The 25,277-nt window shown below is 46.1% G+C and overlaps 1 long non-coding RNA gene across 1 annotated transcript; it reads right to left on the minus strand.

The window, feature by feature from the left end:
- Positions 1 to 302: 302 nt before the first annotated feature.
- LOC146202406 (uncharacterized) lies at positions 303 to 25,039 on the minus strand. The gene is made up of 3 exons (XR_014703699.1): positions 20,318 to 25,039; positions 4,876 to 4,976; positions 303 to 395 (listed from the first exon to the last, which is right to left on the minus strand). It is a non-coding gene; the product is annotated as an uncharacterized LOC146202406 (long non-coding RNA).
- Between the last annotated feature and the right edge of the window lie 238 nt (positions 25,040 to 25,277).

The following is a 25,277-nucleotide window of genomic DNA, read 5'->3' on the forward strand; positions in this document are numbered from 1 at the left end:
AAGATCTTGTTATTTTAAGCCCGATTATACATGCTCACCTAATAACGTATACTCTGATCTGACTAGATTGTTGATTGGTCGAGCAGAACATGGAATGTGTTGACTGATCGCAGCAAGGATATGTGCTGTATTACTTTTGCATTAATGCAAACCAGCTCGTGTCTGCCCCTGGCTAACCGTTGATCATACGTCATTTTCTGTCGTTCCGCAGTGGAAAAGGAACACAGATTTAAAACGCGCGTTAATAACAAACGAAATAAGGATTGCATCGCTGCTGAACCCATACATGAGCTGGGTTGTTTATTCGCTTTATTTCAATTCATGCGCAAGGTATGACGCCAGGCAGTTCTTTGTGTAAGATGCTGATACATCCGGGAACTCCTCGCATGAGTAAACTGAAATAAACAATGGAAATCATAATTAGGTGTGGTATATACTAACCAAAAAATAAAGCGAAGCGATATGTACGCTGCCCCACGTCATAGGTCAAGAAATTGCATTTCTTGTCTAAAATGAGTTGGCGCTCTTTTTCACTGCTTAGTTAGCATCGCCGCTGCCTCCAGAACTCGCCAGCATTACCCTACGGCGCAGGTACCGTATCGAAATAGTACAACACTGTGCCGAACAACCCGTCAAGAACGGTCACCATTTAAAAGAAAGAAAATGTCGCGTCCGCGGTAGTGACAAACCTCGTTCTCTTTATCTCTCTCCTCCCCCCCCCCCCTCTTTTTTTTTCCGACGAGGCTGGCTTGCCTGCCGGATATGTACATACGCGCTTCATTATCTTGTAGCACTGTTTCTGCGACTCGGTGCGCGTCTGGTTTGGATCTATGAGAGCTATAGGAAGAGGCGCCATGTGTTTTTGCCAGACATCTGCCTAGCTGCCGCGTTGCACCTCTCTACCCAGTTAGCGTCCGCGAGTTGCGCCGCGTATTCTGCCGCCTCTTTTGTTATCGCCGCGATCCGGGTTTTTAGCTTGCGGTTATGTTTCTGCCTGCGCCATCTTTTAACACTGCTGCGTCTGGCTTCCCAGAGGTGGAGGAGGTGGGTGTCCACATCCGTCACCGCCTCAGAGAGCTTTACCCGCGTTTCCGTCGAACGGAGACTGGTCAGCAGCTGTTTGGTTCAGGCTTAATTGGTATTCCTGCTCCTAACATTATATTCTTTTCTGAACTTTGCCCAGTCCGGCATCCTGGTCTGCCCCATCGGTCTGGTAAGGGGTTTAGTGCGGATCGTTATGTTGATCAGACAGTGGTCACTACCGATTGTTTCCTCCGTATTCATCCACTCCACTCGCCTCGCGTTTTTGAAAAAGTCCGGACAAGTGTCCCTCTGCGCCGAGTTCCCAATTCGCGTGGTGTACGCCGGGTCGGTGTGTAGGGTTAGGTCTAATGTGGACGCTGCCTCCGCTAGGCAGCGTCCACGCTGCCTCCGCGATTTCAATGTGCAGATCTGCGCATTGAAATCTCCTAACACTAGTAACAGATCTCGTCTCGCTTTCCTGATATCCCTACTCATAAGTGTGGAGAAGGTTAAATTTTTTGCTTTAGGTGGGCAATACACATTCAGGACGTGGAGCAGCGGATCATCCTTTTTTATTGGCAGGAGAGTCACCATCACGTATGAAAAGCTGGCTTGTAATTCCAGATCTATTAAATTTGCTGTGAAATTTTTGTGCACGAAGATTCATGTTAGGGGGTCGAATTGGAAGGTTTTGTAGTTTGTGAGGCTCGCGTTCCCGCCTGGCTCCTGTACGGCCACCACTGCCGGAGTATGCTCGTACGTGGAAAGGTGCATCCTAAGGTCCGCTCTCTTAGTCTTTGATTTAAAGCCTCGTCTATTCCACTGTGTTAAAATTATAGGACTCTCTTTAGTTCGTCCCGCCATGTTGTGCCTGGAGATTGTTATTCTGGAGGGGGAGCTGCTGCAGTTTCTCACCCTCACTGATCACCCTACGCATCTTGTGAGTTATGGGATTCGTGGGTCCCCTTGTGTTAGCATACTTGCGAACCGTCATCGCTTTCGCTATCTGTCGTGATGCTATGGAGGGAATGGATTCTTGTGTCTTTCTTATAGCTTCTAGTTTGCTCTCCATGAGGCTCTGCGTCGCTTTCCATCGCCTCCTCTTGCTGTGGCGGCTGGGATTTAGCTAGTGCAGTTTCTAGTTTGCTGGTTAGCAGCTCTATTTGTGCTGGCTCACACATATACGCGTGAGCCACAGGCTTGCGTCTTCCAAGACAAGAACCTAGTTCAAATCGCTTTGATGTACAAAGTGACCTTCCTGAGGTGGATGTGCCGCGTCAACAACCTCCGGATAAAGCTTTGCTCTCCAAGAGCTAACAGCTGGCTATATCTAGGTGAGACGCACTAGCATGGGGAACAGTAGACGACGGGTCGCCGAAAGAATACGATCGACCGCGTTCCTATTCTGCCAAATGATCAATCCCACGGACTTCACTAAACGTTGTTCTAACGCTTCGCGCGGCCTTCCTCTGTGCGACGAAAAAGCTCACGGCGCTAGGCAGCGGAATGTCCAAGCTGCAACGCAGTCCTCAAGGACACATGTGTGTGAGACTCGACCTGACCACAGTTGATACAGTTCGTATCAATATGCCAGCTGTAACGCCTGTCTTAATTTGATGGGGATCGAGTACGCCACACTCAGCGCGCCACCGAAAGTCTCTTACAGCACGCGGGAGGTTGGGTGCAACAGGTGTCTCCCACTTCGTATACCTTTGGCACACATGTCTAGGGGCGCAGAACAGGAGAGCGCTTCGCAGAGATTAGATACGGCTATTGCTATCCATGCTCCGTCTACAAACATCTCTAACTATGCGAACACGTGCGCCTGTCTTTCTCCTGACCATGCACTACAAACATCCGCCTTTTACTTCCAGCCAGTACAATAGTGAAGGCCGCCCAACGTAACCTATGTGATCCACTATAACTCGGATACCCATTAACGCACAACAAAGGGCAAAATGAAGACAAGGCGGAACCAAAATAGGCGCCACCACCTAGCTATAGTGAAAATATAATCAAAGTACACTGACTTTGCAAGAGGAATACGCAAGAAAACGTGCTCAGCCATGCAGGGTCGTATCATTGGGAGGCTGGATCAATAAACAATCAAGGAACACAGATGTGGGAAAATTGGCACCTGTGTGCACTACGCTTTATCAGAAGTTTCGCGCATACTTTAATTAGCTATGAATTAGCTAATTATTACTTTAGGATGAACAAGATGTCCGAGATTATTGGGTTATTAGTCTATCCCAACATCGGCACGAAGCCGTGTGTGAAGCATGCACGCACGCCGGCACGCACGCACTGCACGTATGCACTCGCACAGAGTAAATTGTTCCACGACCTTACACAGTGATGATACAATGGAATAGTTAAGAATAATTGAAAAAAGGAAATAAAAATTAGGGGGACGCTCAAGCTTCCCCTTAACATTCGACGGGATACAACGCCTTCTCATTCTTCTCTCTATCTCTCTATTTCGGTGGACAACCGCAGTTAATTGTAAATTGGTTATAGGAAAGTAAAGGCGCAGCATCTGTCACAGATCCCGGTGGGAACCTGGACCGCATCTCCATATTTACTACCACATTCCGAATATTTCAGACAAAACTCGACAGTACTCAAGCGAAAACCGGGTTAGCGAGGTGGCTTTTGGACCAAATGAGCTGTAACGCTTCGCATAATATACATATATGCTGCACTCTCGATAAACGAAACTCGGGGATATTGCCAACATGAGGATAAATGGAACAGCTTGGGATAAATATTTGCCCGCTTCAGTTAAAACACGGGGATTAGGAAAGCTTTATTCCTGATATATCAATATGCCGAGGCCGACTGTCTTTATCCAGAATACAAATGTGGTCGTGATAGTTTCCAAATAAAAATGAAAGGCACGTAAAGAGCCGATCGCCCAGACGATTCGCCTGTCGAACGTAACTTCCCGCGAACACAAGCATGCAAGGAGTTCCTTTGGTTCTTTTGAGAAAATTCAAAGGGATTGCGTTTTGAGAATCCCGCGCAACATGACGAGGATCGATCGGCTCCTGCACCTGTGGCGGTCTAAATTGTGTTAAATTCTTCAACGTCAGCCTCACACGCAGAAATATGGCATGAAATGCCAGAATATTAATAAAGTTGCTCGAATCCCCTTTTCCCCAGCCGCGTATTCATTGCTGCTAAATATATCATTAAATAACATTGTGCATATCAAAGTAAAGTTTCCTGCAATACAGCAGGTTTCCCCTCTAAGTTCCATGAGGCAGTCGGCAAAACAGGAGAAAGGTGGGAAATTCGCACCATTGAAACAGCCAACTTTATGATATAGCATTGAATTATACCGCGTGCATGATATATATTGACACTATATCATTTGAGCCTGCTGATATAATTATACATCGCGCAACAGTAGGTGAAGTTACTGTTATTTATACATATTTTGAAATAAAGCTTTAACCGCGCACTAATTGAGCCGCGGCGGGGATGTACTCATTAGTTGATCGCGAGTTGTCTGCTTGAATTTGTGAACTGATAGGCGTTGATTGTCAGCTGTTTGAAACATACTTAGTATTACGTGCCTAAGATTTGCGCGGTAAACTGCTATGAACCTACGAATGTAATTGTTCATTTTTTTTTTACGGTTAGATGGCAACCTTTGCATTAAAACACCCTCATCATAAAGTTAATCTATAACCTAACTCTAAGCAAACTCACGGCAAACCGAAGAGATCACGCGCCTTTGAGGATTAGATGTTAACCGTCAATTATACTTTTGTCAATGCCCTCGAAACCCGTCAATCTTAAACGCTCATAAATTCGTTTCGCAGGTATAAGCCTCAGTGAGTTTACCTTTCGTACGTGGTCAAGAAAAAAGGCGGTGAGCTTTTATGAGCTTTCATCCGGATCCGGTCAACTTTGCCCTGGGACCTTCTACTGCTTTTCATGCATCCCTAGAACAAATGAAGAAAATATTTTTGTGAGAAACTTGCAGCAGTTTCTATGTTGTTTAATTGGTATTTACCAGTTCGAGCTCGAGGTCACGGGCTTTAGTCGAGCTGCAAGCAGCATTATGATGGAAACCAAACGCAAAAACGGAAATGTGCTTTGCGATCGATATTACAGCCCGAGGTGCTCTAAATAACCCGCGTACTGTTTTGGTAAGTATAAGTCCGCATAATCTCTGCAAAAGCACTCATAACATATTGTTCTGCAACTTTATCGGAACAGTCTTGGAAAATTTTCCCGCCTCAACCGGTGGGAAAATTTTCTAGGACGGTTAATTCCGATGCTAAATGAAGCTCCAGGTGTTCTACTGCCAAACATTTGCTTTGTGTGGAAGATATTCGGTTAAAAAGAAACGTACATGCATTCACTCCAAGCCATATATATATATATATATATATATATATTTTTTTTTTTTTTTTTTTTTTTTTTTCATGCGAAGAACAACACCCGCTGAGTATTGATGTGTGTCGGGTTCAGGGGGCGAGCTTCACCGCAGCGGGATCAGGAGGCGACGATGCATCAAGGCGGAAGACAGCCAGGGAGGAAAGGCAAAAAGTAAAGTTTATATACACTTTTTACATACTGAAGAAGATACAAGTCATGAGAGGAAAACGGAGCTATCTGTACAAACAAAATCCGTCAGTTAAATATGGTTTGGTATCCCCAGTTCCCTAGCTGGGGAAACAAAGTTCATCGATGCTACCCAATCAGTGGGGGCAAGGGATCACTCGAGGTGCCGCCCACTGCCGAGGGTGAACCTCCTTGCACGTCTTCCGGTGGCGAGGGCAAATCTTCTGATGTCTATGACGATTTTGTGCGGGCGATGGAGTTTCGGTACCAGGGCAAAATGGTCCGAGAAGTCGTCTATTGACGGTGGTCATTCACCCCGCGAAATTCCAAGAGGGCCACCAGCTTGCCTCGAGAATTCGGCGAGCGAGGTCAATGCTGCTCGGCGACGCGTCTCGTGCCCATTAAGCGCAAGAATAGGTGCCCTGTTGTCGCCGTCGCTTCGCTGCTTTTCGCGGTCGCTCGCCGGCGTCCGCTAAAGTACGCCTCCATTATGAGCTGCTGAAGCCTGGCCGTAACTCCGGCTACAACAGCCTCCATTGTCAGTTACTGAAGTCTGGCCGGAACTCCGGTCACAACAGCCCGTCCGCCGCCCGAAGAGATCTCGTAGTGTTAGCAGCCAACGCTGCACCCCGTAGATACCTGGAGTTGGTTCAGCCTGGTCGGTCTTGCCATGTCAAACCTGGCCATCTGGTTCCTGCTTCCTTGTTGAACAGCGCTGGCAGACTCAGCCACTCAAAGCCCAAACCCAGCAAGCAGTGAGCGCAAAACAAACTGAGAAGTGCCAGGCTGCCTTCATAACAATGATTGCCATTTCAAAGTAAAGGAAACAAAATAAAATTCGTCCAGAGAATTTTCTTCCAAAAGTGACCATGTCTAAGAGACAAGGAAAAAAAACAAGATTTTTTTTTGCGAATATGCTAGCTAAAATTTTGATCCATGTCGTAACATGAAAGATGACATATCCCAAGGTGGAGCGGTAGGTAAACGATAGTAAGAACAGCATCAGCAACAACAACAAAAAAAAAAACGACTACGCAAGAAAAAAAAAAAGAAAAATATATGATATGCGTAGCCATTTAACATCTGGGAGCCCAACCAGAGAGCTTTACCCAGGGAAATTTCGGCTGAGGCCACCAACGTTAGCATTATCGCGTCCCTTTCTATAACGCACGTCAAATGCATGCTCCTGCAAGGCTAGACTCCAACGAAGCAGCCTGCCATTTTTGGCCGATATAATATTACGAAGCCAAGTCAAAGGACAATGGTCAGTCTCTACAAGAAACGGAGACCCTGCCAAATAACACTGCAGCTTCTGAATCGCCCACACGAGACAGGCGCATTCCTTTTCTGATGCACTATAGGCCTGCTCGCGGTAAGCCTTACAAATACAACAGGGTGCTCCTCCCCATTGTCATCTTGCTGGCCGAGGACAGCCCCCATACCGCGGTCACTCGCGTCGCATTGTAGCACCAACTGACGCTTGTAATCTGGAGTTCTCAAAACAGGAGGCGACGACGCATCGAGGCAGAAGACAGCCAGGGAGGAGCTCGAGGCAAAAAGTAAAGTTTATATACACTTTCTACATATGAAGAAGGTACAAGTCATGAGAGGAAAACGGAGCTATCTGTCCAAACAAAATCCGTCAGTTAAATATGGTTTGTTATCACCAGTTCCCTAGCTGGAAAACAAAGTTCGTCGATACTACCCAATCAGGGGGGGGGGGGGGGGGGGGCAAGGGATCACTCGAGGTGACGCCCACTGCCGAGAGTGAACCTCCTTGCGCACATCTTCCGGTGGCGAGGGCAAATCTTCTGATGTCGATGACGATTTTGTGCGGGCGATGGAGTTTCGGTATTCACCTCGCGAAATTCCAAGAGGGCCACCTGCTTGCCTCGAGAATTCGGCGAGCGGGGTCAATGCTACTCGGCAATGCGTCTCGTGCCCATTAAGCACAAGAATAGGTGCCCTGTTGTCGCCGTCGCTTCGCTGCTTTTGTTCGCAGTCGCTCGCCGGTGTCGGCTAAGTACGCCTCCATTGTGAGCTGCTGAAGCCTGGCCGGAACTCCGGCTACAACAGCCTCCATTGTGAGTTACTGAGGTCTGGCCGGAACTCCGGTCACAACAGTATCAAGACGAGGACTCCACAAAAGCCGTGAAAAAAAAAAAAAGGAAGGAAAAGACCTCGATACTTCTTGAAAGACGGGGAAACGGGGAGAGGATAAAGAAAACTGCTTCTCTGCGCGGGACTTTTCTCCCTGTGACAAGGCGGAAAGAACCACGGGGAGGCGAAAGGCATCGAGGCACCCTACCGCGGGGGGTGGTGGTGGTGGTGAAAACATTTATTATATTACAGAGAGGTGTATACCCTAGGTGGGATGCCTAGACAGGCACTCCATTGGTGACAGGAATGCCGAAGAGAGAAATAGCGGCGAAAAAAAAAAGAATCGCATGCACCACACAGATTCTCCCTCCTTTGCAGCCCCCCCCCCCTCCCCTGCTCGTTGAGGTCATGTGTCCAAATGGCGGGAAAGCACCTCCCGCGGGAGCTAAGATTCGCGGCGCCACTCAGTCGACGGCCAGCCTCCGTGTGGGCGCGATGCCTACTGCCTAGTTTTATCATCCGCTTTTATTTCGCGCAAATTCAGCATCCTGCAGCAGTCGGCGTTTGAAAAGAACAGCCCACATATGCAGTTGATGATTGCAGCCTCTTTTACAGATTCTCCGTGGCGAAGTTCACCAAAACATGCGTAAGTACATGATCTTTCGGTCTTGACCAGAGGAGCTTTTGCTCGATACGATATTATACTGCACGTAATAATGTATTGTTTTGGAGCATATGCTCATCTTGTTACTTCTTGCATCTTTTTATATATATATATAATTGGTGTGTGCGCTGATCACGCAGGAAGACGTGCTGAGCCTTTTGGAGTCAGGGTCCTTGGGTATGGGTAACCTGCGCTGCCCAGGGGGCGCGCTTATGGATGGATGGATGGATGGATGGAATATAGGAGCGTCCCCTTTGAAACGGGGTGGTAGCAGTAGCTATCATGCTCATGTTTCTCCCTATATCTTAATTATTGATTTAGATTGGTTAACGAAACCATCATTCTATTTATTAAATTTTTGTTTCTACATTACTAACATTGCCACTTCTCTGCTTTTAAGCCACCTATCTTCCAGTCGTTTTTTGCTAGTTTCCACCGCTGGTTTATTCACCCGGCCATTGGTATCTCTAAACCCCAGAGCTTCAGGAACAGTGATTGCGCCTGCATCAACTTCCGGATGGATACCATTACATTCGAGTATAATATGGTCAATTGTTTCACTGGAGTTTCCACATACAGCACATGCGTCATCTCCATTGTTAAATTTCTTTTTGTAGCTGCGTGTTCTAAGGCACCCTGATCTAGCTTCAAAAAGTAGGGCACTGCCTCTTGAGTTATCAAAGAACTCTTCCTTCCTGATCTGCATTTTCCACTTACGGTATAATTCCACACTCTGTTTCTTTTCCATCGAATTTATCCAATTTTTACCTTCTGTCACCTGTTGCTTAATGCTCATTATTTCTCCGTCCTTGTGACTAGCATACTTACTAGTTAGTTTCCTAGTTCTTTTCCTCCATTTTGAGTCCACGCTTTTTAAGTACAGGTATTTAAATACTTTAGCTGCCCATCTGTTACTGTCCAATTTCCTCAGGCGTTCCTCATATAATAATTTACTCTGAGCTTCCCGTACTTCGAAAGATGCCCATCCCATATCTCCCTGTACCGCCTCATTTGTAGTTTTGCCGTGGGCACCTAGTGCTAATCGTCCAACGGATCTCTGATTTATTTCTAATGTCGACTGTACCTCTGATTTTAGGCATAAAACCGCATTTCCGAAAGTAAGTCCGGGCACCATAATTCCTTTCCAAATACCACTCAAAACCTCATACCTATTGTATCCCCACAATGCCTTATGCTTCATTATCCTGGCATTCCTTCGCCCTTTGGCCTTAAGCGATTGCTCATGCTTTCCAATGTATGCCAATCCTTCATTTACCCATACCCCCAGATATTTATATTCAGCTACTCTAGGTATTTTATGGCCTTGTATTTTAAGACCCTGATCAGTTGAGCCGTTGAAAATCATCAGACCCGACTTGCGCTGAAATTGAAGCCTAGAGCGTCCCCTTTGTCTCCGCAATACTTTAGAGTTTGCAATTCTTCCAGACTCTCAGCTAGCAGCACAATATCGTCTGCATACATCAAACCGGGGAGACGCTGCTCTACCGCCTTTCCACCTAATCTATATGACAGGTTAAAACCTATGTTACTGTCTTGTAACCTCCGTTCCAGTTCCAGGTTTATCATGAAATGTTATAAAGCATGAACAGCACCGGTGATAGAGGACAGCCTTGTCTTAATCCTTTGCATGTTTTGACATCCTCCGTACTTCTTATCCCTTCCCACGTAATTTCTACTTTGTTATCCCGGTATATTTCCTGTAGGAACTCTATTATCTCATAACCGATATCTTCTTCTTTTAATATGTTCCACAGGAGTTCCCTGCTTACGTTGTCGTACGCCCCGTTTATGTCCAGGAAGGTCAAATACAAAGGTCTATTTTCCACTCTAGATATTTCGATGCATTGGGTAAGTACGAACAGGCTATCATCTAAGCGCCTACCATTTCTAAAGCCGTCCCGAAGTTCTCCGAGTATCTTGTTACTTTCTACCCATGCTTGCACTTGCCGGAACCAGCCTATCGATTCTTGGCTGAAGAATAGAAATGTACCTCCTCGCCGTTCCCAAGCTTTTCCCGCCAACTAGTGATCACGCCCAACGAATCAATGCCGGACCAGTCAGTGCCTCAGACCATCAGTGCAGTGATGTGTTCGATTGGATGCCGATATCTGAGGGGCGCGCCCTGGAACTGGTTGGTCGGCATCTTCAGAGGGGGGCTGGACATAGGGGGTTTTAAGGACATTGCAGAGCACGAAAAGACGCTCTGAGCCCTGGGTAAACGGCTCATCCAGACGCTTCTCGCTATGAACTCTTAACGCTTGCCATTTTGCTGATGTACCCTTCTTTTTCATGTAAATAATCATGTAAATAAGTTTTCTCAAAGTGCCATTAAACCTGCTTGTATATATTTTACCAACATCGAAGATTCAATCCTTCATGAACCCGGAGTTTCTGCACGCTACCAAGTGAAGGCCGGGTCGACTTAGCCCAACCGTCACGACAACTGGTGACCAGCGTTGGGATCTGAATCTACAAGCCACAACATCTGGTGATTGGAGGTGGATCAGAATCTGCAAGCCACAACATCTGGTGATCGGACGTGGCATCTCAAGCAACAAGCAGGAGCACCAATCGGCCAACAAGAGGGCAGCTCGGAACATCGATCGCATGTGTGGGTGAGTGCTTGGCTTTTCTTCTGATGTGGACCAGGTTCTAGAACAGGGTTAGATTTTAGAACTGGTAAAAAGAGTGTGGAAACGCCTTTAGGTTTGGTAGTTTGCACAGTTGTTTTGGAAGTAGCCGACACTCGGAGCGATCATGGACCTACAAAAGCTGCAGAAACCGGACCTGTTGCTATTGTGTGAGGAATTGGGAATTGATATAAGTGGTTTGGCACGAAAACCCTTGATTTTAAAGGCAATCACTGATTTGGGAACCGATGATGAGGAGCTCAGTGAAGCATGGAACCTCATCGGACAAAAAAAAAAAGAGCGGGAAAAAGAGGAAAAGAGGCGTGAGCGTGAAATTGAGAGAGAAGCAGAAAGGCTGGAGCAAGAAATTGAGCTCCGGAAATTAGAACTAGAGTTGAGCAAGAGGTCGGGCAATTGTCCCCAGCTAGCGGTACCTCTTCTCAACAAGGAGGGAGATTTCAAGATGTCAAAGTACATGCAGCCATATGTGATATCAGGGGATATCGGTCTGTATCTGGCTAACTTTGAGCGAACCTGCGAAAAACTGTCCTTCCAGCGGACACTTGGTCTCAGAGATTATTGACGGTTCTGCCCTGCGAGGCAGCGGAGGTTGTCGCGCGGCTGAGCAAGGAGGACGCGGACAACTACGAGAAGGTCAAAACTTGCCTTCTGAGAAAGTATAGGCTTAGCGCCGAGGCGTTCAGACGTTTTCGGAACGCTACTAAGTCCAGGGACGAGAGTTACCCTGAATTCCTGTACAATTTAAGAGTCAATTTGGGCGAGTGACTAAAGAGCACTGATTCCTACAGTGATAGGGACGCTGTAGTCGAGCGAATTCTTTTGGAGCAGTTTTATAACTGCCTCCCAGAAACAGAAAGAAATTGGTTACAGGACCGAGGCGACATTAAGTCGGCAACTGAAGCTGCCGAACTCATTGAGTATGCTTCGCGCCGACAATTCAGCAACCCAGCAGTGGATAGGCCCCGCAATCCCAAGTTGAGTGTGAATAACCGTCAGGAAAGGCACTTTGCTAGAGTTGGAAACGAAGAAATGAAGGTTTCTTCAGGCCAACTCCTTAGAAAGGACGGCAGTGAGAAAAGTGGGGAAGTGACCAACGCGCAGAACACTAAGAATAAGCTTGAGGCTAGGAAGCCGCTCACATGCTTTAGGTGTAATGAGCAGGGTCACATTGCCGTCAACTGCCGGAAAGAAAAGATTGCTTTCTCGTATGTCAGTGACTGCGATGAAAATATGCAGCTTTTGGAACCCTACCTGCATGACCTAGTAGTCAACAGGAAGCCTTGCAAGGTACTGCGCGATTCGGCCGCAACGATGGATGTTGTCCATCCGGCGTATGTGTCGCCTTCCGACTATACAGGACAGTGTGCGTGGATCCGCCTTGTAGTGGAGGAACAGAGTGTGTGCTTGCCAATCGCGAACGTGGTCATCGAGGGCCCTTTCGGCAAGTTAACAACCGAGGCTGCCGTTTCAGGAAAGCTTCCTAAGTGCTATCCGTATTTGTTCTCCAACAAATCGGACATGCTACTGCGAAAGAGGGGCATCCTTTTCGGAGACAGAGTTGTGCAAGCCTTAACACGTTCAAAGGCGCGAGGCTACACTGCTCATTCCAGAAAAATCCACAGCGGAGGAAACGGCAGTTAAAACAGTGGTAGATGCGGAAGATAGCAGGTCAGAAAACTTTGAGAGCGAGGCATCTCAGATAAGTCAACTTGAAAGTGAGCTTGATGAGACGCGGAATTAGGACGTTCTTGAGAGTAACCTCTTGCCGCCAGTGTCTAGTAATCTCACGAGACTTTTAAGTGGAACCCGAGAGGACTTAGCTATGGAGCAAGCCGTGGTAAATCTAACGTTAAACCTTCCCGAGGAGATGGGGGACAACTTGATTTGCCTCAGCGGAAAAGGAAGCAACGCTCAGGAGCTTCTCAAAAAGACGGAGCAGAGAGAACTAAAGAAATCCCAGCTGTCCGATCTGGGCGAGATAATAACAGAGTTTGAGGCCTGCTTCGTGGAGAGGCCAGGCAGGACTGATTTGACTGAGCACGATATTGAGCTGACTTCAGACGTGCCAGTGCGATCAAGGTGCTACCGATTTTCTCCAAGGCAAAGAGAAATTCTGGATAGGGAAGTAACTCGCATGCTGGAATTGGGAGTAATAAAACCCTCGGAAAGCGATTATGCTTCGTCTATGATCTTAGTAGAAGCTCCAGGTAAAGACCCTAGGCCTGTGGTAGACTACCGAAAGCTAAATTCTCTCACCAGGGATCAAGTGTATCCTATTCCGAATATTGAGGAGAGAGTAGAACAGGTCAGTAGAGCGGCATATGTGACTACGCTGGACCTTACTCGAGGATACTGGCAAGTACCGCTCACTGAACGCGCCAGCAGATACGCGGCTTTCGTCACTCCGACGGGCAGCTACCAGCCAACAATGATGAGTTTCGGGCTCAAAAATGCTCCATTTTGTTTTTCCCGACTCATGGATAGGGTTTTAAAGGGGTGTGAAACATTCGCGGTGCCTTATTTAGATGACATTGCGGTTTTTTCCGACTCATGGGCGGACCATATGGTACATCTAAGAGCTGTACTGAGCCTTTTGCGTCAAGCTGGGCTAACCGTAAAGGCCGAGAAATGTTGTCTGGCAAGGGCGACCGTGGACTACTTGGGTCACAATGTAGGTCAAGGTTTCAGGAAACCCAGCGAGATTAAGATTTCTGCGGTAGCAGACTACCCGCGGCCGAGCACGAAGACGGAAATTCGGGCATTCCTGGGTCTGACTGGGTACTACAATCACTACATCCCTAACTATTCAGCTTTGGCCAGCCCTCTGACCGACGCTCTCCGCAAGACAGAACCGACAAATGTAGTCTGGGACGAACAAAAGGAAGCCTCCTTCGTAAACCTGAAGGCGGTGCTGATTAGCCGTCCGGTATTGCGAGCTCCAGACTATAACCGAGAATTCACGGTCCAGTGTGATGCAAGTGATCGAGGGCTAGGGGCTGTTCTCTGCCAGAGAGATGACGACGGTAATGAGCACCCTGTGCTCTACCTGAGCAGAAAACTGAGTTCTAGAGAGAGGGCTTATTGCGCGTCAGAGAAAGAGTGCGCTTGCATTGTATGGGCCACTCAAAAATTGCAGTGCTATCTTGGAGGGGCCAAATTCACCGTAGAGACGGACCATTGTCCCCTGGCTTGGCTGCAAACTGCGACATCGAAGAACAGTCGCCTTCTTAGGTGGAGCTTGATTTTACAGCAGTACAATTTTGAAATAAGATACAAAAAGGGGAAGTTAAATGGGAATGCGGACGCGCTTAGCCGCTGTTTCTAAGCGGTCCGAGGTGTTCCTCGCCATGTATCCAAATTGATACTCAGGTTCTTTTTTTTTTTTTCGTGCGCCTGAATATATGTGACTATGTAAAGCAGCACGTTTGGTTTTCGAGGCATACGTGGGTCCTGAACGTCTTGAGAGTGGGCTTTTCTCGAACAACAATGGCAGTTTTCTTTTAACCTGGTCTCTTCAGACGGGAGCCGAGTGCTTGCTTGGACATGTGGTTGAGTTTCAGACAGCTCGAGCAATTTGGCCTACAACAATCAAGACAACGCGACAAGCAACAGCGAGCTTCAAGCGTTCATGTGCAGGCCATTAAGTCGTCTCTTCATGCAGCAGCTGCGACTGCTGCCCTCCGAGACTCTTCTGGCGGGGGAGGAGGCTGTTACGACCGTGCATCATCCGCACTTGCGCGCTCTATTGTTCGCCTGTGGGCATGGATAAGTGCTGTGGATATGTGCTGTTGGTACAAGGGCGCTAAGTGAGCCTGTTTCCAGGAATCCTTTTGTGTAAGCCTGTTTTGCTTTGTGGACACCCTGCAAATGCCAAATTGACCCTGTCAAGAGAACGTCTAGAAAAACACAAAGAAATGTCCCCCTGCGGGAAATAGCCGGAAGTGCTTTGGTTCAATTGTTCACCCTTCCCGTCGAGAAGCCCTATCGTCCAGTGAGGAATGCCTACTGTCCAAAGGAGACGACAGAGTGACACGTCCGCTAACGTGCAGGACAAGAAAGAAGCATGACGCATACGGCCATTAAATGATTTCCCGGGAATGCAGGAAAGATTTGCAATTGTCGAAAAGGGACAATGCTGGGAGCAGTATGTGGCGCGCACGTGCTTGGGTTTCTGAGAAGGAAATCCACTTGCCGGAACCAGCCTATCGTTTCTTTGCTGAAGAATAGAAATGTACCTCCTCTCCTCGCCGTTCCCAAGCTTTTCCCGCCAACTAGTGATCACGCCCAACGAATCAATGCCGGACCAGTCAGTGCCTCAGACCATCAGTGCAGTGATGTGTTCGATTGGATGCCGATATCTGAGGGGCGTGCCCTGGAACTGGTTGGTCAGCATCTTCAGAGGGGGGCTGGACATAGGGGGTTTTAAGGACATTGCAGAGCACGAAAAGACGCTCTGAGCCCTGGGTAAACGGCTCATCCAGACGCTTCTCGCTATGAACTCTTAACGCTTGCCATTTTGCTGATGTACCCTTCTTTTTCATGTAAATAATCATGTAAATAAGTTTTCTCAAAGTGCCATTAAACCTGCTTGTATATATTTTACCAACTTCGAAGATTCAATCCTTCATGAACCCGGAGTTTCTGCACGCTACCAAGTGAAGGCCGGGTCGACTTAGCCCCAGCGTCACGACAACAGCAGCGCGAAAATGTCCGCGCTAAAGCAAATAAATTAATATTTTAACTGCACGGCAAAAATAATGCCACGGTAGAGAAACGAAAGTTGCGGATGATGGCCTGGACACATGAATCGCAGGCCAATACGGCACGTGATTTGGCATGACTCGAGCCATCAAAGGCGTTAAGCATGCCGACGACGTCGAATACCAGAATCATCGAACCGCTCTTGGCCGCGCTCAGTTTCATGGGGACGACACTCGAGATGAGCTCCGGAAAGCAGCAACAAAAACCTCGAACGTCATGAAAACAGCTGCGCGATTGCCATCTTTTCAGAGAAATCTTGACTGCGTATTTTGTAGCTGATATGGTCGCGTGCAGTTATTGGCATGGTTTCCCACTTGGGTTAATTTGCTAATTGCAGTTCTTTGAAACTTGCATCACTGCTAGACAGTTCAAAGAGCAGGCAGTTGAATTACAAGAATGATGTGGATCATGCATTTCAGTTGACAAATGGAAAGTAATGGTCCCCTCCATGCATGCACCGGTGCGCTTAGATAAATACATAATCGGGTGGGTGATTGTGACACATACCAAGGGTCTACAGAAAGCCATGTGGAGCCACTGTGATATTCTTCATGAAGACAAAAATAAAATTGTACAACAGCTGCTGTCAATTGCAGAAAAATACCGTCATTTTGTGTGTGATTAATTGACCATGAATAGCATTTTAATCAGAGTGATATATATCTGGTTTAGCATCCTAAAACAACTATGAGGGACGCAACAGTTGAGGGCTCCTGTACAATTTCGACCAAATAGGGTTCGTTTACATGCACTGACACCACACAGTGCATGACCGCCTATTGTTTTGCCTCTATTGAAATGCCTCTGCTGTGGCTGGAATCAAATCTGCATCCATGGGTTCAGCAGCCAAGCACTTTAACTACCGAGCCAGCACAACGGGATCAAGTAATAAAACGCACGCCATTACATTTCCTTCACAGAACTAATGTATACAAGAAAAGGTACATAGCAAAAAAAAAAAAAAAAGAAAGTTTTATTGCACATTGTATTCACATGTCAGTAACATCTTCTAGGAAGAAAGTTCTCGTAATATTTGCATGAAAACAATGAACATCTTACAAAAAAAAAAATGCACTTACTGCACTCCAATGGTTAATGGGCAAGGTTGCATTTATGCTACTAGACTGCACTTCTCAAAAAAAAAAAAAAAAGAAAAAAAAAAAAAAACAAGCACCATCTGCTCTGGCGAATCACTTGATGAAACTAACAGAGAGAGATTTCGCACACCACAGGCTGGTTGTCTCTCAACATATCTGCATTCGTTGCATTTCAATTTCATGCCTTTCCACTTAGCGTCAACTGTTGCCAGCATTACTAGTCACCCATCTTTTGTGAAATATTTTTTTACGCTGTTCAGATCAGCATCCTTGTTAACGATGGTCTCGGGCATTCTCGATGCTATCATTTTCACATCTTCCTCGACTGGAAGAATGATGAAAATGAAAAGCTTTGAGCAGACAAAAAATTAGGGAGGCACCTAATCTCCACCTGTAAGGTCATGATGCACCAGCATTAATGGCTCTTGTCAGCAGATCCCACTGTGGATTCCCATTCATTTACATGCCCTTTGCTACAAACTTAATGACTAATTCCTTAATTCATGTCTCTGTTATCTCATACATACTCATTAGTATATGGTCATAGGCGGCCCTGTTATGTGATAGACAACCTGGCATAGACCTCTGTAAGCCTCACATTAACCAAGCTGTACAAACATGCCTCCATGGCCTTGGAATAAGCTTTCTTACTCGAAGATGAAACGTTCCGGAACATATTTCAAAATATAACTTTGTAAGCTCGAGTTAACAGCTCCTGCCATGTCGTGTGGCCTCGTGACAGTTGGCTCGTAGTACTTTTGGCTTGTGCACAGGGTCTGTTTGTTAATCATGATGGCTAACATGCATAAAAAAGACATTTTTGCACAAACATTGGTGGCAAATGGTCAGTGGTGCACTGCAGATTCTGAAATGTACACCTATATATGCAAGGGCGGCATCATCACATAGCATAATCAAGAGTTCTGTCGGTACCTGCAGTTACATGGCACTCCAATACCATTAAAGGGCCACCTCAGACAATGGTTGTTGTTACCACAAGACTTGTTCTAACAGCGTGCTGGCAACATTCCACTGAGCGATGGGCATATATATGCATACCTTAGATAGCTCATGATTATGGGTCTCATTATGACTTCCAAGGAGTTCCTGTCGTCAGAAGCCCTACACTTTATGAAAGCAGGACAGCTGTCTTGAAAGGTGATGAAAAGAAATAACCAGGTTACCTTACCACAACGTTAAATTACAGAGGGTGAACATGCTGCATGAAGATACCAAGAAGCTTGTACAAACAAAATTGAGAGTGAAATGGCGGGATTTTTGAAACATTGAAATAAACAACAAATTAAACTTTGTCAAACCTGTCATCGAGGAATGGAAATCATGCAGTCATCAAAAACAGACCATGGAGTACATATCAGGTCATCTTCACAAAAGACACACCTGACACACAGCTTCATACTTATGAAAAATGACAAACCAATATGCAAGGAGTGTGGATATGAACTAACAATAAACCATGTCTTACATCTGTGCCAGACTCGAGAAAAAAGGAGAAAAACATTTTGTACAATTTTGCAACATTCCTTTCCATCCCAGCATGATCCTAGGAGAGACTGCACTAGTCCGAATTCCCTGCATTTTTGTTTTTTTAAAATGACTCAACGTTCCTGAACAAGCCACATCCTAGAGAACACTAGTCATTACACACAAAATAAATACATTAAACCTTATTCTTGGTGCATGGCAGCATTAGTCTGGTATGCATCATCAAAACCAACACAACGCTTATAAGCTTTCGGTCTGGTGTGGTCCTCATTCACGTGACAGCGCTGTCATGTGGGTCTAATGTTCCAGTGATCGGAAAGTGACCTTTTCTAAATGCTAGCATAAATTTAAAAACTGTGAAGGCGATTCTACAAGACACTGCGTTTTTAGGTGTCATAGACAACGCAACGCTTTCCCAACAGCAGCGAGAAGACCAGGAATTGCTCCCTCTTATTGCTTTTTTTGAAAAACGATCTACGGTTGTGCCTAAGATTTTCACTTGAGTAATCTCTTCATTCTTTATTCGCAACAACGTACTTTACAAGAAGAATTTCCGCCCTGGGGGAAACAGTCATCTATTCGTCATCCCATCTGCTCTCCGCAGTGAAGTTTTGCAAGCGTGTCACGACGAGCCAACCGCCGGTCATCTAGGCTACACCCGCACGTTGGCTAGAGTCCAGCACGGATACTACTGGCCAAAACTGCCGGCGACAGTGAAACGCTATGTACAGTCGACGTCACCCTTGTGTAGAGTGCTCGAGCAAGACATATCGGGCTACAAAAGCCGAAAATGGACTCCAGCTCCAGACTTCTGGGCTAGGGGCTAGTGTTTACCTTGGTTGCGGCTATCTGTGGCAGCACTTTCACTCGAGTGTTGCCGCAAGAACCTACCAGCTGTGGCGATGTATGGATTTATTTGCAGGGACGAGTGTCTCCCGAGCGCTCTACACAAGGGTGACGTCGACTGTACGTACGGGCATAGACTGCCAGCACCGTAAATCACCTCTTGTAAAACCAGCTGGTCTACTCCACCCTCTTCAAATGCCAACAACACCTTTTAAGCAAATCGGCATGGACCTCCTGGGACCATTTCCGACGTCCATAGCCAGGAATAAATGGATAATTGTCGCCACCGATTATCTAACCCACTACGTGGAGACCAAGGCTCTGCCAAGGGGTACCGCCGCCGAAGCAGCTCGGTTCTTCGTGGAGAACATTGTCCTAAGGCATGGCGCTCCGGCTCTCATTATAACTGATCGAGGAACTGCATTTACGGCCGAACTTTTGGAGACCATTCTTCGCCTCAGTGGTACCAGTCACCGTAAAACTACAGCCTATCACCTCCAAACCAATGGGTTGAGGGAACGCCTCAATAAAACCATTGCAGACATGCTTTGCATGTACGTTGACGTGAACCACAAGAATTGGGATGAAATTCTTCCCTACGTCACGTTCGCCAACAAGACGGCACGGCAAGACACCACTCGTATGACACCATTCAGCCTCCTTCACGGGCGACCAGTAACAACTATGCTGGATGCAATGTTGCTCCCGAATGCTGACACCAACAATCTCGATCAGGATGCCGAGGAAATCGCTCAGCGTGCAGAGGAAGCTCGCCAACTAGCGTGTGTGCGGATCAAAAATCAGCAAGAGCATAATGCACGACGCTACAATCACAGATGTCGACATGTCATGTACGAACCTGGTGACAAAGTGTGGGTCTGGATGCCTATTCGCCGCCGTGGACTCTCCGAAAAACTATTGCGGCGATATTTCGGGCCCTATGTTGTTCAGCGACGTTTAACCGACATCACTTATGAGGTGGTGCCGGACGGGGTGTCGACCAAAGTGACGCCAGCAACAAGCTGACGTCGTCCACGTTTTACGCATGAAGCCATACAACTCGGACTGACCTTGACCTCCTACTTCCTTTTATGCTCATCGGGACGATGCTTCCTGAGGAGGGGGGCAAATGCCGCATAGAAGACGACGCCAAAGATGATGATAGGCCCCACAAGCGCGAGCCTGGAAAAGAAGGAAGTTTGAGCGCAAGACTCGTCCTGGTTGATTATTAAACCCGTCCTATCTTTGGGTCCTCCTTGGCGTTCTATCGAGACATGACAATATGTTTGAAAGTCACCGCAAAGGGCACGACAGAATTGATCGAGACTTTATAAAAATATATCAGGGTAGAGAGGTTGAGAATTCTTTAATATCTGCAAGCCAGTATCGACCAATGCATGTCATGATATGTACTAGTGCCCGCAAAATAAAGCGGAGCATGGGTTTGAGGAAAAAGCGGTCTCCTTCATCCAGGCTGCTGATGAGGCAAACACTAAAAGTGTGAAGCTGAACATACAGGTGAGCCACACGCATCCAAGATACAAACATATGCACCCACTTGCAGGGAGCGCCGCAAAATGAAAATTTGTTTGTGTGCTCTGTTTTATTTTGGGGGCACTAGCGCAATGTTTTCCAGCTGTCAAAACTCTTCGGACAATATTTCACTATAGACAACATCGACCACTATAACCCAAAACATTGCTCGAAAGGCTCCAAAACTGGCAGGACAACATCGAACAATGTATGCCAAAATATATTCCATGTTGTCAAGCCATATATACTAACAGGACCATATTGATCAATACATACCAAGATGCGTGCACTGTTGGCAAGCCATAACAGCTGCCCATACTATATCGACCACTATAACTCATGATGGATAGAATGTTGGGAAGACATCTGAACTAGTGGCAAAATATTGACCATCGTATGACAGTAAACATTCCGAATTCACAGGTCATTAATAATGGCAGGAGAATATTAACTTATGCCATGATGTGCGGCATGTTGGCTAGCCATTACAGCTCATCAGGCAACATAATCCAATATACTCGAGATGTACACAGTGGGGGAAAGCCAGCATGACTGGCGGGACGTTATCAATGCAAAAGCATTACTTCGCTATTTTCACAGATTTCTGTCTGCAGACTGCGTCCGCAGACCACGTCAGCAAAATCATGTCCGCAGTAGTTGTAATTGAGAAGTGGTAGAGGTTATTGAGTGGTGTCAATCGATAGAGGGTGATGTAATGTGTTCGAAAAAATGTAATTAGGTCAATAAGTTAATTAAGTAATTGATTAGAGGTAAAAAAGTAAAAGTAAAGGTGAAGATGGTCTCATTAGCTAATGGCTAGGCATATTTGAATGTATCAAATACTAAAATAGATAATTAAATCAGTCAATTAAGGTGATGTCAAGGATGTGACATCACGCAACCTGAAGTCGAGCCAAGAAAGGGTATAGGAAGGTATTGTGTGCAATTTGAAAGTACCAAAGACTAAAGTAGTTAATTAAGGCAGTCAATTAGGGTGACGTCAAGGATGTGATGTCCCGCAACCGAAAGTAGAGCAGAAAAAGGGCATAGGAAGGGATTGGCATGCAAATTGAAAGTACGAAAGATTAAAATGGGTAAACAAGTGAATTAATGTGACGTAGAGAATGTGACGTCACGCAACCTAAAAAGGGCATAGGAAGGGATTGGCGCACAATTTGAAAGTACCAAGGACTAAAATGGGTAAACAAGAAGTGAGTTAAGCAACCAGAAGCAATCAACAGCAGCATCCGTGCTTTCGCATTACTCCAATGCAGATTCTGCAGTGCTCCTTTGACCATTGTATGCCAAGATATATTCAATGTTGATGAGCCATCAATACTGGCAGTATAGTATTGACCGATGTGTGCCATGAGAGAGAAATACCCTTTAATGAAGAACAGAGATTTTAGCCGGTGTTTAAATTTCGCTGACATGCTACTCTGTGTGGGAAGGGGAATTGGGGAGGAAAAGATTGAAAAAGAATCGTGAGGAGATTAAAAGAATGTATAGTCTGATAAATGTGCTTATAGAGTTCGCAGCGTGATAAATGCCTGAGGGTAACACTCAAGGTGAACTTAAAGCTCGTCTAAAAGTCCTATTTCTTTTAAATACGTAAATAAAAAGCTCATTGCGACTCTCTGTTGCCCAGGGCAGGTTAAGGGACCTAAAACGATGTCCATTGTTAAAGGCACTAGGGAGAGCTTTTCGATGATATGTTCACAATGTTGGCCACTCGCCACAGCTTATTGGAAAATATCGGCCACTGGAACCAAAGATTTATATAATCTTGGGAAGCCACTAAGACTGGGGAGAGCTTTTCCATGCTATGTTCGCAATGTTGGCCACTCGCCACAGCTCATTGGGCAATATCGACCAATGGAACCAAAGATGTATATAATGTTGGGAAGCCACTAAGACTGGTGGGATGATATTGACCAATGTATGCCAAGATACTATATTTAATGTCCACAAGCCATCTATACTGGCAGGACAATAGTTACCCATGTAAGCCATCATCAACCACTGTAACTGCAGACATAACAATGTTGGGAAGCCATCAGGACTGGCAGGAGGATATTGACCAATGTATGCCAAGATATATTGGATGGTGACAACCCATTAACACTAGCAGGACAATATGGAGCTATGTATGCCACGATATGTGCAATTTTGGCCAGTCGCCACAATTCATTGGGCAATATCGATCACTGGAACCAAAGATTATACAATGTTAGGAAGTCACTTAGACTGGCAGGATATTGACCAATGTATGCCAGGTTATATTCAATGGCGACAAGTCATCTGTACTGGCAGGACAATATTTACCAATGTATGTCATGGTCCATGCAATATGGCAAGACATTACAGGTGGTCGGGAAATATTGACCATCATATATAATTGTGTATACAATGTTGGCAAGCAATTCTATATGCAAGGTCATTATTGCCTGCTGTTATCCAGCTGAATGCCAACATGGGGAGGACATTAATTCACTGGGCCAAGAGTGGTCAATGTTAGTGCATGGCTGTACCATTGTTGATAGCACATTAGCTACACCGGGCCATTGTTGGACCAGGTGCCACCAATAAATTTCCAATATCGGGCCGATCAATATCGGCCTAGGGTTGTGTTTGTCCTGTGTGTCCTCTTGTGCCGCGTTTTTGAAATGAAAGCTTCACTACGCCAGATATGGTTTTTGCGTGGGCTTAAATATGACCTTCAAATAGCAGAAAGACAAACTGTTATGTGCGGTTCAGGTGTCCACATAAATATGAGGCAGAGACCGTGCCTTTCCTTTCGTATAAACCAATGCACAATGTCAATGTGGCCTAGCCATTGACCTTCAAGAAACCACAGACGAAGTGTGGCTATAAATATACTATGCCTTCCTTTCCCCCAAAAAGTGTAACCTTGTGGACCAGCTTGGTGATCACACCACAAGTTGATGACCTTGACTTTTTGACATCTGCGTGACCTTGAGCTGAGGAGAGAGTGGAAGAGGGTAGAGCACATGATTAATCACGTGGGTGACGTCACGTAGCACCATCGTGCGATGGAAACAGCTATGTTGTCAATCGATGAGTATAACAAGGAGCAATCATACCTCGATTCAGAGCCAGCCATGGACGCGCGACAATGGTGCTGCGCTTAGCGCGTTGTACTGATGCTAGTTAAATAGGGCGACGAAAGTTCTACCAAGTGTAACTATGCTGTGAAGCTTTCGCTGAACACCATGCTTAACTATGCTAAGCCTTTGCTAATGTTTTAGCACATTTCTCATGGCTGCAGCAGTATATTCATTTGTGACAAGCGAGTGTCCATAATGACTGGTGCCTTCATATATATTGGCTTCAGCATTAAGAAAAAGCAGCTAAAATATTCAGAATAGGTCTTGCACAGCACTACGAGTTATCCTCCAAGAACTGCGCTTTTCAGGCTCAGAAGTTCTGCAGAAGATGCGTACGCACACGTTGCAAAGACCGACATATTCGGTTGGTGCACGTATACATTCGGACACATGGTGGACAGTCTGTGTGAGTTGAAGGCTCCCGCAATGCAAATTGAATGCCAGCTTTGTTGTCCTTCTTTACACAGTGGCAGATATGTATGTCTGCCAGCTAGCATGCGACTGTTGCGGCTGCCCCTAAAACTTACTTTTCATTCGGCCACCATTTCTATATATGCTGGGTTTTACAAACTATTTGCAGCACTATGAAAGGAAAGCTAAGCATGACCTGTCCAATCAAGGGCCGAATTACATGCAATCATTTTACGAAGACGGCATAAAGTGATCAATTTGTCTCGCGCTCCTAGAGGTGGATGCTGACCGCCTGGCATATTGTCCAATAGGAGAGTGAATGGTTAATTTATCAGTTTGCAACATTGTGATCATCTTGATTGGTCCTGGTTGTTTTTCGCAGCACAATAAATTGTGAAACAAAATACATTTAGCGCAGTTTTAGACTGGTCGTAAATGAATAAAAAAAAAAATGGACCGAGGGGGGGTATGATTCCGCGTGGTGGTCACCCAGATGAAAATGGAAGATTTCCAGCTGGAGTGGCTAGAAATAGAAATGAAAATTCTGCTTAAAGCAGGAACAAGGAATTACGGTGAAATAAAACTTATCGAGCTCGCAAATGCAGTCATTTTATGTCAGGTCAAAAGCCAACTATAATAATCAAGCAAACCTGAATATTCCTCCAATCATTTTATGAGCAGATCTGCAGGCAAATATTGCATATATCAAGCGGCGAAAAGTAATCAAGAACCCGGTTTAGGCGTTTGCGCGCCATGAGCACCTTCCCTCGAACGGCGCATTTGTTCCAACTGCTCAGCTTGTCTTTTCCTGAAGAAAGCTTCTTCTCTGGCAGCGCCAGTTATACCAAAGGCACCGCCGGCCTCGCGTATGCTGCCTCCAGCTCCACCACCTTTACCAGCACCACAGCCCGGCTGTCCACCCTGCTGGTTCATGGCAAAGATAGAACGGGCCTATATC

The sequence above is a fragment of the Amblyomma maculatum genome, chromosome 1, assembly GCF_055883805.1.
Source record: "Amblyomma maculatum isolate TAMU_Amacu chromosome 1, ASM5588380v1, whole genome shotgun sequence".
Classification (NCBI taxonomy): domain Eukaryota; kingdom Metazoa; phylum Arthropoda; class Arachnida; order Ixodida; family Ixodidae; genus Amblyomma; species Amblyomma maculatum.